The sequence below is a fragment of the Tamandua tetradactyla genome, chromosome 13 (assembly GCF_023851605.1).
Source record: "Tamandua tetradactyla isolate mTamTet1 chromosome 13, mTamTet1.pri, whole genome shotgun sequence".
Taxonomy (NCBI): Eukaryota; Metazoa; Chordata; class Mammalia; order Pilosa; family Myrmecophagidae; genus Tamandua; species Tamandua tetradactyla.
The window spans coordinates 26,288,814-26,307,535 of NC_135339.1; the positions used below are offsets into that span (position 1 = coordinate 26,288,814).

Genomic DNA, 18,722 nt, shown 5'->3' on the forward strand with positions numbered 1-18,722 from the left:
TAAACTGTATAGCATTCCAGATTATGAAGTAAATAAGAGACAAGAAGACAAGATTTATTACCATGCTCTATCAGGATAATTGTGTTGATTTGAAACTGTTATATAGCCCAGAAAAACCAAGTTATTTTAATCCGGTCTTGTGGGTGCAGACCTATTGTGCATGGCACCTTTTGATTAGGTTGTTTCCTTGGAGATGTGACCCATTCAATTCAAGGTGAGTCTTAATCCTTTCCTGGCCCGTGTATGAAAGAGAGCTGTTTGAAATCAGAGCTGATACAGAGAGCAGAGAGATAAATCAAGAGAAGGAAATAAGGGGACAGAAATACCCCATAGATGCTAAGAGTAGACCTGCATGCAGGACACAGAGAGCTCAGAGAGGTGTTCCTGAGGAGCAAGAGAGGACCCACAAATGCTCAAAGAGAAAGCCACTGGAATTAGAAGTTGAAAGCAATAAAACCAGGAGCAAAAGATGCCAGCCACGCGTCTTCTCAGATGACAGAGATGTTCCAAATACCACTGGCCTTTCTTCAGTGAAGGTATCCTCTTGTTTAGACATTTTCATGGCCTTGGAACTGTAAATTTGTAACCTAATAAATCCCCTTTGTTAAAACCAAAAAAATTCAATCACCAAGGAACTACTTTTTAAAATTGAAACAAGTAACCTACCTACAGGTACATCTAAGAGTTACTTCTGGAGGACCTCTTTTGTTGCTCAGATGTGGCCTCTCTCTAAGCCCAATTCTGGAAGGGAAATCATTGCCCTTCGCACTACATGGGACATGACATCCAGGGGTGAAAGTCTCCCTGGAAGCGTGGGAGATGACTCCCAGGGATGAGCCCAGCCCTGATACCAGGGGATCAACAATGTCATCCTGACCAAAAGGGGGAAAAGTGTAACAAATAACGTATCAGTGGCTGAAAGAATTCAAAGAGTAGAAAGGCTACTCTGGAGGTCACTTTTACACAAGCTTCAGTAAGACATTGCTACCTATCATAGCTTGCCAAACTCCAACCAAAACCATTTCTGCCAATCCTGTAAAACACCTAGGACATTATATAAGATTCTACAAAGGTTCCATGCACTAGGGTAACCTACAACCTCCAGATGGGGTCCCTGGACCTGATAAATCCTGAAATGCAGAGGGGCCAGCCTCTCCAGAACATCAACTAGTTCCATCCCCTATCCCTTATTATCAATAGCTCCTTCCAACATGAAAAAGCTAGAATAAGCATAGCCCAAATATTCCCACAGAGTAGGAGAATGATGAAAGATGATGGTGGAGTTACATAGAGAAGGTAGGGTTTAATAAATGAGTATGATTGTTGAATCACCATATTGATATTTCTTTTAGTTTCCAGTATCATAGAGCAGCTAGAAGAAAAAACCTAAAATTGTGGAATCATAACCCATACCAAACTCTGAAATCTGTTCTACAACTATTGTGATGTGATTTGAAATTTATTACATTTTTGTATATATTTTTCACAAAAAAAAAAAGTTGACTGTGATGATAAATGCACAGCTATATGATGATATTGCGAACCACTGATTGAACACTTTGAATGATAACATGGTATGTGAATATATATCAATAAAAAATGTTTAATTAAAAAAAAACTGAAGCAAGGATTAAAGGAGAAAGAAGAGATACAACAGAGAAAATGTGATATAATAGACAAGTATGGCGACTGAATCACTATTTTGATATTCCTTCTAGCCTCTAGTGCTTCAGAGCAGCTAGAAAGAAAAATCTGAGCTGATGGAAAGGTAACCTATGACAAACTCTGGGATCTTTTCTGTAACTACCTGTTGAAATGTGCTTTGAAAATTATTGCTTTTTTCTTTCTTTGCTTTCTATAGATTTTATATTTTACAATAAAAACCATTTTAAAAAAAACTGAAGCAAGCAGTTGATGAAATCTAAATTTAAAATTAAAATTTGTCTGCCAAGCCCAAGGACCTGAGTTCGATTCCCGGTGCCTGCCCATGTAAAAAATATATTAATTAATTAATTTATTTATTTAATTAAAATTTGTAGACTTTGTTTTGATAATCTGTTTAAAGTGCAGGGGAAAATGTGTGCTTTCAATGGAAATTATGCATTGTCTAGGTCACCATTCCAATTTATCTGATTCTGATTCTATGGGAGGTATTTTGCAACTCTGAAAGCTACAGATAACTGGTAGTAATGCACAATAACTCTTATTTATAAACATGCAAATTCTGCCATGTCCCGCAGAGAGCTGTTCTGGTTTGTATCCCCAGAAAAGCCTGTTTTTTAATCCATGCCTGTGGGTTCAGACCTTATATGGTAGGACCACAGAGATGTGCCCCAACTCATTCAGGGTGGGTCTGAATCCTCACACTGGAGTCCTTTATGAGAGGATAAAAGGCAGAGATATTTTGAAGAGAGTTCAGAGAAAGAAAACACCCCAGGAGAAGCCAGAAGGACCCAAAAGAGCTGAGAGACATTTTGAAACCAAAATCCAAGACAGAAAGTCCAACAAATGTCACCACGTGCCTGCCCACATGACAGAGCAACCCCGGATGCCAGCAGCCTTTCCTCAGAGAAGGTATCTCCCTCCTAATGCTTTAATTCAGACATTTTCATGGCCTTCGGCTGTAAATTTGTAACCTGATAAATCCCCTCTATAAAAGCCAATCCACTTCTGGTATGTTACATTCCAGCAGCTTTAGCTAACTGAAACAAGGGTCAACAGATTTCCCTTCTCCAGTATGGAAGAAACCAGTTATACCGCCATTTGCATATTCATTTCAATATTCCTCATCTATAAATGAATCAGCTTTGAATTTTCTGATTTGAACAGGTTGTAACATCTGCCTGGCTCCCTCATTATAAGTAACATAAAATTTTTTACATGTTCCTTTTATACCTATAGAAGAATCATGATTTTACCTTTCTTTAAAAACTGTCTTTTAACAAAAGCTAGAGATCCTTTCAACTACCCCACCTCCCACTCCCATCCAATGCTTATAAACATAAAATCTTGCCAAGGTTTCAGGATATGCAGAAAGACTGTCATTGGGGCTACATGGAATAAGTTAATAACCTCTGCTCTAAAATGAATCATAAATGTAGCCTCTGTATTACAAACTGTCATATACAAAGTAAGCCCAAGGCCCTATGTCCTCTATAGGCGAGTGTGAAACAGAAACACTATTGGATATATCCATTGCTTAAAATTCTCCACAAAAAGCCTCATGACTGCAATAAGAATGGGGTACTGATACATGTTACAATGTGGATGAATCTTGAAAATGTTATCCTAAATTAAAGAACACAATCACAAGAGGCCAACATAGTATGATTCCATCTATATGAAATGTCCTGAAGAGCCAAATCTATAGAGACAGAAAGTAGATAGTTGTTTGCCTAGAAACTGGGCTGGCACACTGTTGTCCTCATCTCATCCCCCAGCTTAGGGCTAAGGGGTTAAGGGGAAATGAGAAGTATGAGTTTCTCTTGAAAATGTTTTTTAAACATTTTTGAAAATGTTCTACAATTTACTGTGATGTTTGCGCAACTCTGTGAATATACTAAAAACCACTGAACTATATCATTGTACACAAACAAAAAGCCTTATGACCTGACAATTCATGTACAGCAAATACTCCCTCAAATAATACCAACCACCTAAGGTTCTTCAGATTCAGACTTTCTCAAAAAGTGGGGGGAAGAGTGCCTTCTAAAATGTTTACTAATGGTCCAAAGGCAGAAGAAATCTCACAATTCCAGAAAAAGAGAGTAAAGCTCTAGATTCCAAATGAAGGCAATCATAAGCATCGAACAATAACTTAGAAATCTGTAAAGCAATTATATATAAATTAGGTAAACAGAGTGGCTACTGCCTAAAGGCAAAATTTTTTAAAGAGTTCATAAACAGAACTATCTGCTAAAATGATGAAACTTTTTTTAAACACTGCTTTTTCTTTGGTGATTCACAAGCACATGTTACAGCAACTACCCAAGCTATCTGAAGAGCACGGACAACTCATCACCATTCTTTCTGGGTTCTTTAACAGTCATGCTGATGGTGTTCTCCAGAAAGGTAGTTATGGTACAGTCAAAAGTCTAGACTAGTAATCAAAAGTTTTGACTCTCATTTTAGCTCTTCCTCAGAAGCTGTGTGATTTTCAGTGACTTGATTGTGTTAATCTGCAGAAATAAAATCCCAAGCAAAGTCCCAAAGGTAGTGCTGCGATAAGCTTTAAATAGTTTGAGTCCTGCATCTATGTTACACTTTCTTTACTGACAGTAAAATGCATGTTAATAGTGAGTTGCTTAGTTCTGTAAGAAAGTCGTTTAAGTCGACTCAGCCTCAGAATAAGTCTACAATCTACACTCTATCAGAAAGTTGCAAGTGCCCCATTACCTAACCCCAAAACAAGATCAAAATCAGCTGCTTACATGTTTACAGATCATAATCCTGATTTTTAACAATCCAGGTAGACTACTATTAACTACTATTAACTATTAAGCAACTGACTCTTAAATTACCAAAGGGGTGGGTAAATATAATCTTAGACTTTCTTCTGCCCTGGTTGCAATATAGCTAGTCAAGAAGCATTCTTGGCATTCTCCGATTGTCCTAGATATCCTTCTATGATGGCCTGAAACAGAGTTTTCTATTTGCCTCAACTGCCTTAAAGACCTGATGGCAGTGAGACTGTAACTCAACATAGGATCGATCTATTACTTTTCTGACTTACCTGTCAAAATATATTTTAAAAGAGTTAATATAAGTGATTTTAGAAAAAGCCTCCAGAGAACAGCCTCCCCAATACTGAGTATAAATACATCACAACAGACATTTTATTCCAAGAGTTCCAGAGGATTTTTATTTTAGCCTTGAAATTAACCACTACAAATAGTGTCTTACAACTCTAAACTCGGCCCTCAACAGAACCCTTTCAATACTCAGAAAGAATCAAGGTTGTTTTGTTCCCACCAAATGTTTATGAATATTTATAGACTAGATAAACACAATAAGCTTTTACTCTCCAGGGAAATTACAGAAAAGAGAATTTCACATTTAAAAATGCCTGTACTCCTTCAGGAAAGAAATGTCAGTGCTATCTATTCTGTTTAGTATGCAAGTTACAGAAATGTAAGGTATTTTACACAAACCTAAATTCGAAAGTTCTATAATGTTCTAGTTTGCTAGCTGCTGGAACGCAACACACCAGAGACAGATTGGCTTTTAATAAAAGGGGATTTATTTTGTTCGTTCTTCAGAGGAAAGGCAGCTAACTTTCCACTGAGGTTCTTTCTTACGTGGGAAGGTTCAGGGTAATCTCTGCTGGCCTTCTCTCCAGGTCTCTAGGTTCCAACAACTTTTCCCGGAGTGATTTCTTTCTTTATCTCCAAAGACCTGGGCTGTGCCGCGAGTGCTGAGATGAGGAATGCTGAGTTGCTTGGGCTGTGCTACGTTAAGCTCTCTCATTTAAGCACCAGCCAATTAAATCATTTATTGCAGCAGGCACGCCTCCTACCAGACTACAGATGTAATCAGCAACAGATGAGGTTCACGTACCATTGGCTCATGTCCGCAGCAACAGAACTAGGTGCCTTCACCTGGCCAAGCTGACAACTGAATTTAACTACCACATATAATAAGAAAACTTTTTAGGAATGTAAAATTGACACAACAATTTTGGACACCTGTTTGGTAGTATGACTTTATAGGACAGCAATTTCATTTATATTTAACAAAAGACATGTCTGGAGTATAGCAACATCATTCATAGTAATCAAAAACTGGAAAACATAAATACTCAACTACAGAACAAATAAACAGGAATATTTTCATATATTATTATACAGTACAGCATGAGATAGAAGAAAACTATCACTACATGACAGGATGGCTGAATCTTAGAAATAAAATGTTGAACAAAGATACTATTCACAGAAAATATATTGTATGATGACATTATATGAAGTTTGAAAATCAACAAAACTAACCTATGGTGAGAGAACTGATTATTGTTGGGTGGTATCCACTGGAAAGGACAAGAAGCTTGCCAGGGTGCTGGAAATTTTTAAAATCTTGATCTGGGTGGAGGCAGTTACAATGCATACATACGTAAATAATATTCACTGACGTGTATAATTAAGATGTATACCCTTTACTGTATGAAAGCTATACCTCAAATAAAAGAAAAGAAAACCCCATATATTTTTTTATTCAACAGTAATTTATTCATTCCATGAATTAGTACCACATGTAAATGACAATTGTGTCAGAATAGTGCTTTGCTAACATAAGCAAGCTCACTTCCCTCCCCCTCTACATGGGACATGACTCCAGGGGTGTAAACCTTCCTGGCACTGTGGGACAAAAATCCTAGAATGAGCTGGGACTCAGCATCAAGGGACTGAGAAAACCTTCTTGACCAAAAGGGGAAAGAGAGAAATGAGACAAAATAAAGTGTCAGTGGCTGACAGATTTCAAACAGAATCGAGAGGTTATCCTGGAGGTTACTCTTACACATTACATAGATGTCCCCTTTTTAGTTTATAGTGTATTAGAGTGACTGGAGGGAAGTACCTGAAACTATAGAGCTGGGTTTCAGTAGCCTTGTTTCTTGAAGATGATTGTATAATGATATAGTTCTTATAATGATATAGTTCTTACAATGTGACTGTGTACTTGTGAAAACCTTGTGTCTGATGCTCCTTTTATCTTGGGTATGGACAAATGAGTAAAAAACACGGATAAAAAATAAATAATAGGGAGAACAAATGTTAAAATAAATTTAGCAGATTGAAATGTTAGTTATCAATGAAAGAGAGTGATAAGGGGTATAGAAAAAAATAGGGGAAACAAAGGCTAAACTATATTGGATAGATGGAAATACTAGCAATCAATGAGAGGGAGGGGTAAGGGATATGGTATGTATGAGTTTTTTTTCTTTTTCCTTTTATTTCTTTTTCTGAACTGATGCAAACGTTCTAAGACATGATCATGGTGAGGAATATACAACTATGTGATGATATTGTCAGTTATTGATTATATACCAAGAATGGAATGATCATATGTAAGAATGTTTGTGTTTGTATGTTGTTACGCTTAAAAAAATTTTTTTTAACTTAAAAAAAAAATAGTGGGGCTAAGAGGACTTCTGCTTATACCAAAGGCAATTCATTCATTCAAATATTTAAGGTTTGCCTATTTCTTAACAAAATGCTGATATAGCTATTTTACATTAAGGCAAAAAGCATTACTAAATTTTAGAACACTCAATTTACTGGATAAGATGCAACAACTTTAAATCCGCATGCACCTAGTAAGATTTAACAGAACTACAAGAAGAAACAGAAAAATAATTGACAAGTCACAAGATATGAAGCTGCACCCATAAAAAACTGGATATTCAAATGGTTGCAAAGCATTTAAAAGGCACATAACTTCATTAGCAATCAAGGAAATGCATATTGAAAACACAACTATATTTACATACCTACCAGACTGGCCAAAAATAAAAAGCCTTATAAATATCAAGTTTGTCAAGCTGTGTAGAAACAAGAACTCTCACATACTGCTGATGGAAGTATAAACTGAATCACTCTCTTTAGAAAAGTTTGGTATTAGTTAGATGTGCAGCCTTTACAATCCAGCAATTCCACTCCTAGGTATAAATCCTAGAAAACTCTTGCACTTGTAATTGCTTGTCATACACAAGAAAGTTCATAATAATAATGTTCAAAATCGTTCCAAAATGGAAACAACCCAAATGTCCACCATCAGTCAAATGGATAAATAAATTATAGTTTAGTCATACAGAGAAATAATATAAAGCTATGAAAATAAATGAACTAAGCCACATACAATATGGATGAATCTCGAATATCTCAACATAGGAAAATCACAAAAAAACACATATAAGTCCATTTATACCAAGTTCAAAAACAAACAAACAAATCTTAGGGAATCATAAGTAGATGGCCATAATATTAAAAAAAAGCAAGGGAATAACTATTCTAAAAGTTAAAATAGTGATTATTCCTAGAGCGGAGGGAAGGGGATATATGAGGGTAGGGAACAGAAGATTAGGGGTAAATGCTTCCATTCCTTAACTTGGGTGGCAAATATATGGTTGTTTCCTTTACTATTACTCTTTAAAATTTATATGAGTGCTTTATATACCCTTCTGTATGTACAAGAAAAAAACTGTACATATAAACATTTTTAACTAAAAAGTGGGGCAAGCTTTCTCCTTCCCTTTCTTCTTTCTGCTAAATGAAACATGAACATGGCAGCTGGAGCCCAAAGCAGCTATGCTGGCCGAGATAAGTGACCAGAAACCTTGAAGACCTGAGAGTTGCCATACCAGCCAGGAGGCATCTATACCTCCAGCTTTCTTTTACTTTAGAGAAACAGATTTCTATCTTTTTAAAATCTCTATTACCTTAAGGTTTTCTGTTATATACTGCCAAACTTAATCCTAAATGATACATTCAGTGATTTGGACAAATGAAAAATTTTCCAAAAATAGGAAGAATCTCCTGAGAAAGAAGTGCACACCCACTATGGGCAAGGCAGTGTGGAAGGGATTTTTACACAGCAAGGGAAACTAGATTACAGGATTTCTAAATGCCCTCTGAGCAATTAAGATTCTAAAGCTACTACTGGAACAAAACACCTCTGGACTTGCCAGGGTGTGACAACACTCTGCCTCTGAATCAATCCTTCTGTTCCTATCAGTGAAAACATTTCCTTTCTGTAGCAATCCATATCCTACCCACTCTTTGAGAACCTGCTCAAGGACTATTACCTTGCTTATACCTTTCAAAAGTAACTTGTCCTGCTTCTTATTACCTCAGCATACTGGATACTCTCCCTTTGTTCCTCCAGATTTACTATCCAACTTCTCCAACTCGACCATGTGCCCCACTGAGGCTGCTCTCCACGAATTCAATCAACCAGGCTCCCTTATTCTCTGGTTTCCACTTGGCTTTCACCAGTGGGAGGTTCCAGTACATCAGAGAGTGTGAGAAGAAAGCATTGGAAGTATCTATTCACTCCCTTGATTCCCTTCCTGCCAGGCCACTGGGGGCAGTGACTGCATTGCCAGGTCACCCTCTTCTGCAGCTGCAGCTACACCTAAGCTCCCTCAGGGATGCCCTCCTGGGTTCTTCAGACCTAGGAGTAATAATGGCTGTTGCCAGCCCTGCACTGTTTCACACTCCCTGTTGGTTTTCCTTACCCCAGCATAATCTTTGTAAAGAGCCCCTTCCTCTCCTCAGTCACACTGCTCGAGTGTATCTGGAGATGCCTGATAAATATCCAGCAAGCTCATTTCAACCTTCACACTTCCATCTCCTATGACAACTCCAACTTCCCCTTACTCCACAGCATGGTTCTTCTCTCAATAATTGGGTTCTGTATGTTTACACATATTGACTGATTCAGAATCAGACCAATTCCCTGTGGAAAATTCTTAATCCCAGGCTGATTCCCAATTCTGCTATGAATATGTACAAACTATACATAATATTAGACGGGGCAAAGCCTAATTAAGAATGTAAAGATTTTGTGGCAAAGGAGAAAATGGCTCACGTGGCTGCTAAAAATATTATTCGTCCAGCATGTCTGTACATGGTGGATACAATTTTTGATGATAAATAACTGCTACACTGAAAATTATTCTGAGTGATAACACAATATCTCTTCAAATCTGCTATTGCAGAACATTTGAAAACAATGCTCATTACTCAGTAATGGTGTGGTATAGATTTTGGAATCCAACTTGATGAAAGCACTGATATCAGAAGTTGCACAACACTTTTAGTTTATGTCAGATATGCATGACAACATGACTTTATGGAGGACTTTTTATGTTGTTTAAATTTAATCTCACACTTAAGTGGATTAGATATTTTTATAGAAAATAGAAAAGTGCATTGTTGGTCAACAGAAACTGGAAAACTGCAAAAGCATTACAAGTGATGGAACTACAAACACAACTGGAAAACAGCAGAGTAATTAAAAAAGTTTCTAATAATGGTGCTATGTGGAATCACTGTTTCATATATCATGAGGCTTTAGCATCCAGGGAAATTCCACAGAATCTCATGGAAGCATTGAAAAACAGTGAAAGTTAATTTATTGAAGGATGCTCACTTCTGGATGTATTTTGCTCAGAGACTGGAACTAATTATACCCACTTACAAGTGTCATACCAAAGGTCATTGGTTATTTCAAGGGAAAATATTACACAGGGTTTATGAACTCAGGAATGAGATTCACATTTTTCTTGTAAGAAGAAAATCTCATTTTGGCAAATATTTTAAAAAATGATATTCAGATAACAAAACTGGTGTATTTAACTGACATTTTTGGATTCTTAATGAACTGAGTCTAAAACTACAAGGGGGAAACTGATATATTACAAGATGTTGAACATATCTAAAGATTAAAAAAGACATTACTGTTATAGCAAGCAAGGCTTTAAGAGTAAGCTTCACAGTTACTTACTATGTTTCCAAAATTTTTGCAACATACTGAAGAGAATACTATTAATGAAAACATTTTGAAAGAATTAAAATTAGAGATACTGTTGCATCTCACTTCTCTATATCAAACTTTTAACCATTTCTTTCCAGAAGAAAAATGCAAAACATGAAGGGAAAATTGTTGGGTAAAAAGGTTCATTTAGTTTTCAAAACCCTGAATTAGTAATGGATTTAAACTTGGTACCTGAAGATAATGAATTATTGCAGCTTAATTCCTCATGTACATTGAATTTATAAGACATTATGTCTTTTTTTCCCCATTAGATGCCAGTAACAAACCCCCCACCCCCAAGTGTGACAACCAGAAATGTCTCCAGACATCGTCAAATGTCCCTAGGATCAAGATCCTAATCAAGATATTCTCACAAGCAGTGTGGATAATCAAAGCTATAGGCTGAGCCCCCAATTTTGGGGTTTATTCATATGAAACTTAACCCCACAAAGGATAGGTCAAGCCTACTTAAAATTAGGCCTAAGAGTCACCCCCAGAGAGCCTCTTTTGTTGCTCAGATGTGGTCTCTATCTCCAGCTAACACAACAAGCAAACTCACCACCCTCTCCCTGTCTATGTGGAACATGACTCCCAGGGGTGTGGACCTTCCTGGCAACGTGGAACAGAAATCCTGGAATGAGCTGAGACTCAGCATCAGGGGATTGAGAAAACCTCAATCAAAAGGGGGAAGAGTGAAATGAGACAAAATAAAGTGTCAGTGGCTGAAAGATTCCAAACAGAGTTGAGAGGTTATCTTGGAGGTTATGCTTACACATTAAATAGATATCACCTTGTTAGTCAAGATGTAGTGGAGAGGCTGGAGGGAACTGCCTGAAAATGTGGAGCTGTGTTCCAGTAGCCATGTCTCTTGAAGATGATTGTATAATGATATAGCTTTCACAGTGTGATTGTGTGATTATGAAAACCTTGTATCTGATGCCGCTTTTATCTACCTTATCAACAGACGAGTAGAACATATGGAATAAAGATGAATAATAGGGGGAAGAAATGTTAAAATAAATTTAGAGTGAAATGCTGATGATCGGTGAAGAGGAGGGGTGGGGGGTATGGTATGTATGAATTTGTTTTCTTTTTATTTATTTTTCTGAATAGCTGCAAATATTCCAATAAATGATCATGATGATGAATATGCAACTATGTGATGATATTGTGAATTACTGATTATATATGTAGAATGGAATGATTAAAAGTTATGAATGTTTATGTTCATTTGGTGATTTTTGGTATTTAAAAAAAAATTTTTAAGTTAATTAAAAAAAAAAAATGAAGGTAGCAGAGTAAGGGCCAAACCAAGAAATAGCCAAATTATGTCGTTGGTAGGTCTGCTGGCTATAAATAATGGTATAAATAATCCCAAATCCAGGATCAAATCCTAACAGATGGCTAGATTTCATCTGTTACCTGGCCACCACCTACCCATTAATTCAGCCCAGAGGTCTTAAAAATGGTCACAAAGGAAGCAGGTGACACCCTGTGGGTAGCCCAAAATAAATTCATCTCAACTTAAAAAAAAAAAAATTCTAATCAAGAAATTTAGGGATACCCAAATCAATAGACCATGCCCTCGATCATGAGGCTTACTCTTGTGAAGCTCATATAGTAGTGAAGCTTCGATTACCTATAGGCATGCCTAAGAGTTACTTCTGGAGGACCTCTGTTGTTGCACAGATGTGGCCTCAGTCTCTCTAAGCCCAACTCTGCAAGTGAAATCATTGCCCTCCCCCCTACATGGGACATGACATCCAGAGGTGAAAATCTCCCTGGTGATGTGGGAGATGATTTCCAGGGTTGAATTCAGACTTGGCACCATGCGATCAACAATTCCATTCTGACCAAAAGGGGGAAAAGAAGTGGAATTAATAAAGTATCAGTGGCAGAGAGAGCTCAAATAGAGTTGAGAGGCTACTCTAGAGGTTGCTCTTATGCAAGCTTCAGTTAGATCTTGCTACCCATCATAAACTGCCAGCCCCCAAACAGGACCATTCCAGACAATCCTAAAGAAAACTTAGGGCAATATATAAGATTCCACAAGGGCTCCAGGCACTAGAGTAACTTTCCAGAAACCTAAAACCTCCAGATGGGTCCCTGGGCCAGAAGTCCTGACACCTAGCCCAGCCTCTCCAGAACATCAGATAGTTCTATCTCCCTAACCCCTATCAGTGACAGACCCTTCTAAAAGCAAAAATTTAGAATTGCCATAGCCCAAACAACCCTAAAGAGAGGTATGGAAACATCAAAAGTGATGGTGGAGTTATACGTAGAAGATAGGATTTAACAAATGAACATGAATGCTGAATCATTAAAATGGTATCTTTTAGTCTCGAATATTTTAGAGCCGCTAGAAATAAAAACCTAAAATTGTGAAATTGTAACCAATGTTAAAGTCTGAAATATGTTCTACAACTAATTGTGGTGCTGTGCTTCAAAATTTATAGCTTTTTTGTTTATGTTATTTTTTACAAAAAAAAAGAAGGAAAAAAAGCCAATTGTGAGGGTAAAAAAAATACTTAAGCCCTCTAGCCTCCTATATTCTGGAGCAGCTAGAAGGAAACTTATGAGAAGATTGTATGGTAGCCCATGACAAACTCTGGGATCTGTCCTGTAACCATTTGTTGAAGAGTGCTTTGAAAACTATGGCTTTTTTATTTCTTTGCTTTGTATATATGTTATACTATACAATAAAAAAAGGTTTGAAAACAAAAAACCACTGATCTTGACAAACAATTATCACTCAAATCTCACTCACTACCAACAAGTCAGCATATGCTAACCTTGACTCACCTATGAATACCATCTAGTTTCCTTGGGTGGGAAAAGAGAAATGCCACCTAAGAAACAGAGTTGGCTTTATGAAGTATATTCTAATTTAAATGCTACAAGTAGCCAGTTTGTAGCCACATGCAACAGGCCTTGCCTGGTTTGTATTTCCTCACTGCTATGTCTTGAACACAAAAATGATGCCAAAGAAAGGAAAGCCTGCTGGGACTGGTAAGGAAGAGGGGGCCTGTTTCCTATAAGCAAGTGAAACTTGAGGCTGTTGATGTGCCTTCTGCTTTAAACTTTCTGACAGCCCCAGTTGCTCTCACTCATCAAGACAGAGCCTTTTTTCAAAGAATTCTGGGAGCCGAAGTCCCTTCTCATTCAGAGAATCATTGTACACTGGATATGTATTACCAGTCCCTGTTCAAGTGAACTGATATGAAGGGCCTGTGCAGCTGGGGTCTGTACTATTGAAGAGCTGTCAATGCATGTCAGTGTGTCAGTGGGAAGAAGGCTTTGAATAAAGATAGCAAAGCTCAGTTTCTTCAGCTGAGAAAAGATTTTGATCGGAAAAGGCAACAATTCTGTTTTACAACCTCAGAGATTTAAGGATGAGCACTGGAGGATCCAAGAGAAGGTGGAATGTTACTTTGGACCCTTGGTCAGCTCAAATGTGGACATCATTCCCCCAAGAGCCCAGGGCCTACCCCTCATTATGATGATGTCAAGGTTTTCATCCTGCAGCTGGGGGGAGAGAAACACTGGCACCTCTACCACCTCACCATACCCTAGCATGGAAGTTCAATGTGGAGACTGAGAACGAGATTGGGAAGTCCACACACACATGAGCTCATGCTGCAGATAAATGATTTGCTGTACTTTCCCAGAGGGAGCATTCATTCAGCAGATACACCTCCAGGGCTGGCCCACTCTACTCATGTGAATGCCGACACCCACCAGTACAACTCATTAGGAGATTTCCTCTTGGACACCATTTCTGGGCTTGTGTTTGATGCTGCAGAGGAAGATGTGGACTTTCGAGCTGACATACCCTAGCAACTACTCCTGGTGAAAACCACAACTGTTGCAACAAGATTAAATGACTTTCTGAGGATGCTTGAAGACCAGCTAGGGAGCACCAAAGAACTACTTTCATCAGATATGAAGAAAGATTTTGTTATAAGCATAATGCCGCCTTATTATGGGGGGGGGTGGGGGGGGTGGAACAGAGCTTTCCGCACCAGGTGGAAAGTTACCGAAGTTGGGCAGCATAGTAAGATTGCAATTTAAAGACCACATTGTCCTCACAGCAGGGCCAGCTCAGGATGGATCTGATGAAACTTTAAAAAGGATGGTTTGCATCTATCATTCCTTAAAGAACAGGAGAGAGACAAACATGATGGGAAAGAGGAGGAGACAGAGTTTCATGTACTTTGTTTGCTTTTATCCTATATAGATGCACTGAAGCAAATTTGGACAGCTCAGCTATTTCTGTCAAGGGTCTGAAACTTAATATAATGAGGAAAAGGAAAGTCTGGTATTGTCTCTCTGGAGAGAATGTTTACTCCAAGTAATCTAACGATTACTTGCTGTAATCAAGTCTCTATTCTACTTGCATATATATATATTTTATTTTTTTCCTTTTTGTTTCTTAAAAAATATGGAACGCTTCACGAATTTGCGTGTCATCCTTGCTTAGAGGCCATGCTAATCTTCTCTGTATTGTTCCAATTTTAGTATATGTGCTGCCAAAGAGAGCACTTGCATATATTTTTAAAAGGCAAAGACGTTATACACATGAGCCAAGAAGAAGATAATATAACTTTCCTTACCTGTATATCTACTAACACAAGACCTACCTGTTAAAGTTACTCAAAAGGCCATATGTACTTCAGAGTCATGAAACAGTAGATTATTAAGTGTCCCAGAGAGTGACAAAACCATATATTTTTTTTATTAATTAAAGAAAAAAAAGAAATTAACACAACATTTAGAAATCATTCCATTCTACATATGCAATCAGTAATTCTTAACATCATCACATAGATGCACAAAACTATATTTTTAGCATTTTTATTTTACTGTGGTAGAAAAAGCACAACTCCAACATATGTATCATTTCAATTCAAATGTCGTTACTTGACTTTGTACTTTGAAGAAGCTTTCTTTAAGAGTCTCACTGGCTCTAGAAAAATTTTAAACAACACACGCAAAAGAAGAAAAAAATTTAGCTTGTTTTGTTTGTTTGGCTTTTATTACTAATTTTTTAAATATTTTAATTGTAAAAAATAACATATGTACAAAAAAGCAATAAATTTCAAAGGACACCACAACAATTATTTATAGAACAGATTTCAGAGTTTGGTATGGGTTATAGTTTCACTTAGTTTGTTTTGGTTTTTTTTACAGTGAAAATATTCACATCTTTATGAATGCAAAAGCTCCCCCAACTAAAATAAAGTTGTAACAAGTTTCATTAAATAAACTGCCATACCAGTGAGAGGGAGTTTTACAAGGCTGCTTGAAAGATGATAAGAGAAAAGCCTGAGACTGAAAGACCAGACTATAAGACCAGGTTTCTATAAAAATACTCAAAGTAGTGGGTCTATGGTCTGAGATTAAATTATCTACTGTTATTTTACATTCTGATGTGCATATACACTGATATTTTAAAAACACCAAAGTCCTTAGTCTTTCCACATAAAAACAGAGTAGGTTGGGCAGAGCAGGTACAGTGATATAAAAACAGAGCAGGTACAGTGATAGCTCAGTGGCCGAGTTCTCGCCTGCCATGCCAGTGACCCTGAGCCTGCCCATGCCAAAAAAAAAAAAAAAAAGAAAAACAGAGCACATCTATAACTACCTGTTAAACTGTACTTTGAAATTTATCACTTTCCTGCATGTGTGCTACATTTCACAATAAAAAAATGTTTAAAAAACTCAAAGAAAGAAAATAGAGTAGGCACTTTTCTGCTGTCTGGCAAAAAGAAAGTTGGGAATGAAAGGAATAGATGCCTCAATGTAAATGTAAATCCAACCCAGAAGGGGAAAATGCTTATGAATTGTATACAGGTGATCATGATTACTTGAAACTAAGTCAAAGATAACTTTTTACCTGACTTTACTCCAATAAAAGCCGTTTAAAAAGAGAAGAAAAAAAAAGTTACAAATATTGTCAACTTGCAAAGTGATGCTATTCCTTGGCATTCAGGAGAAAATGGATGAAAAGAATGGTTGCCAAAGTACAGAATGGTTGCTACAAAACTGCCCAACTTGAATTCCCTCTGAAAGCATGCCAACTCTCAGTAGGTGAATGCACTCACTTATTTTATTCTCTCTGAGACATGGGTGGAAAGTATTACAGTACATGACGTGATACACGAGAAAATGGGGGAGAGGGGGAAGCACGTAAAGCACTGTAATCAAATGAGGACAAAATTAAGGGAAGAGATCGAGCCCAAGCTCCTTAGCTTGAAGTTCAAGGTTTATCATATATGGATTTCAGCCAATCTTCAAGTTTTATATCATATTATTCTGCCCACACAAGGGGTTTTCAACCCCATCAAACCAAATGCTCTCTTTTCATAACAAATATTTTTTAATGCCTCTTTACTATTCTGAAATGTAATTCAAAGACTGTATTATACCTATAGACACAAATTTTAAAAATTTAAATAACGTCCTAGCTGTAATGTAAAGGAAAATAACAAAGAAAATTTCATAATAAAACATGTATTTTCAGACAGGACAAAAATACATTCCCAAAATGCCCCCCTAAAAAGCAGAGCTGTCACCAACCCTTCTCTAGGCGAAATCTTTCCCCATTGCCACGTGGTTAGCAAACGTCCCTGACAGTGAAGATGGCCTGGAGGTAGCATCACAAAGAAGAAAAAGAGTGAGAGATTAGAAATGAGACCAACTGTGGTCAAACCCTGACTCCACCACTTACCTGGTATGGCACCTAAGACAAGTTACTTACCCACTGCCAGTCTAATTTTTCACCTATAAAAGCAGGACACCAGCATATTCAACAGATTTTTGTGGTAATCAAGTGTGACTGTAGAGTATTTATTTCTGCATGTAATAAGTAATACATGCGCATTAAATGTTAGTTATCAGATTCATTTCATTCCTGACTCTATCTTATGTTGTTTCCTAGTTTGTGCCCACACTATTCCCCTAGCAGAAAGGATGGATGACTGGATATCCATGTATCAGAAATACTGTAAAAAGATTCATGCACAATATAAGAAATTACATCATACAACTTCTAAGATGTTTCTAATTCTAAGATTCTATGGAATGCTGCCTGCATTGAGGTTATTTTGTTCATTCATTTGGCTCTTTTCTTCTTAGTTGGAGGGCAAAGAACACATCTACACATCATAAAAAGTATCTGGAGAAAGACCTTGAACTCAGATCATGATGATACAGTGGCTCATTGAAAACCCAGCCCCAGTCATTCACTCTTTACTGTTTAGCTTCAAATAGCACGGTACAGTCCAAGAAAGCAATCACAACTTTTCCAGGTAAAGTACCTCATGCAACATGTATGCTGTCTTCAGAAAGTGACAATTCTCAAGGGCTGGTGTATTCATGTGAATTAATTATTTTTAAAAAAGAAGACATTTTTTATTGTGAAATATAACACATATACAAAAAAGCAACAAATTTCAAAAGTACATTGTAACAGGTAGTTAAAGAACAGATTTCAGAGTTTGGTACGGGTTTTTCTACAATTTTAGAATTTTCCTTCTAGCCGCTTCAAGACACAGGGGAGTAAAAGAAATATCAATAATGATTCAGCAGTCATGCTCATTTGTTAAATCCTATCTTCTCTGTTATAACTCCTTCACCTTTGATCCTTTTCCCAACTAGGGGTATTTGGGCTCTGCCCATTCTAACTTTTTCATGTTAGAAAGGGGTGTCAATAATATGGGATATGGAGATGGAACCCGTCATGAATTAATTCTTTACAGCAACAAGCAAAGTAATGCTCCTTCGCATTCTAGATTATCAGATGAGGAAACAAAAAGTAGAGGCAAGAGCTAGTGAATTACTTTAAAGCAAAACTGATTCCAAAGTTAATATTCTGAATAAAAGCAATCACTGCTCAGACTATTAAAGCAAATACGTAAGCCCAAGAAGTAACAAGCACATCCCTGTTCAAAAATATCCTACTAACATATAGGAATCCGTAATTTACATAAACATACCAACATCTAAGAGTAAAAACAGGAATTATCAATTATTACAAGCCACTTGCATTAACACTCCAGACTACTAACAGTGGTTACCTGTGAGCAAGGGAGAAGGAGAGGTGCTACCTTTTGTTTGTTTATAGTCTATCATAAATAAACACATCCTTCTCGTAATAAAAATTTTAAATTATATTTGGTTATTCATTA

The 18,722-nt window shown here is 37.1% G+C and overlaps 1 protein-coding gene, 1 non-coding gene and 1 pseudogene across 3 annotated transcripts in view; 1 reads left to right on the forward strand and 2 right to left on the reverse strand.

Annotated features, from left to right (window-relative positions):
* SGPL1 (sphingosine-1-phosphate lyase 1) overlaps window positions 1-18,722 on the reverse strand; it is a 106,835-nt gene that overhangs the window by 57,067 nt on the left and 31,046 nt on the right. The gene's annotated exons all lie outside the window — the stretch shown is intronic.
* Window positions 13,512-14,893, forward strand: LOC143653766 (ribosomal oxygenase 2 pseudogene; annotated as a pseudogene).
* On the reverse strand, window positions 14,969-15,075 carry LOC143654728 (U6 spliceosomal RNA). The gene has a single exon (XR_013161919.1). It is a non-coding gene; the product is annotated as a U6 spliceosomal RNA (small nuclear RNA).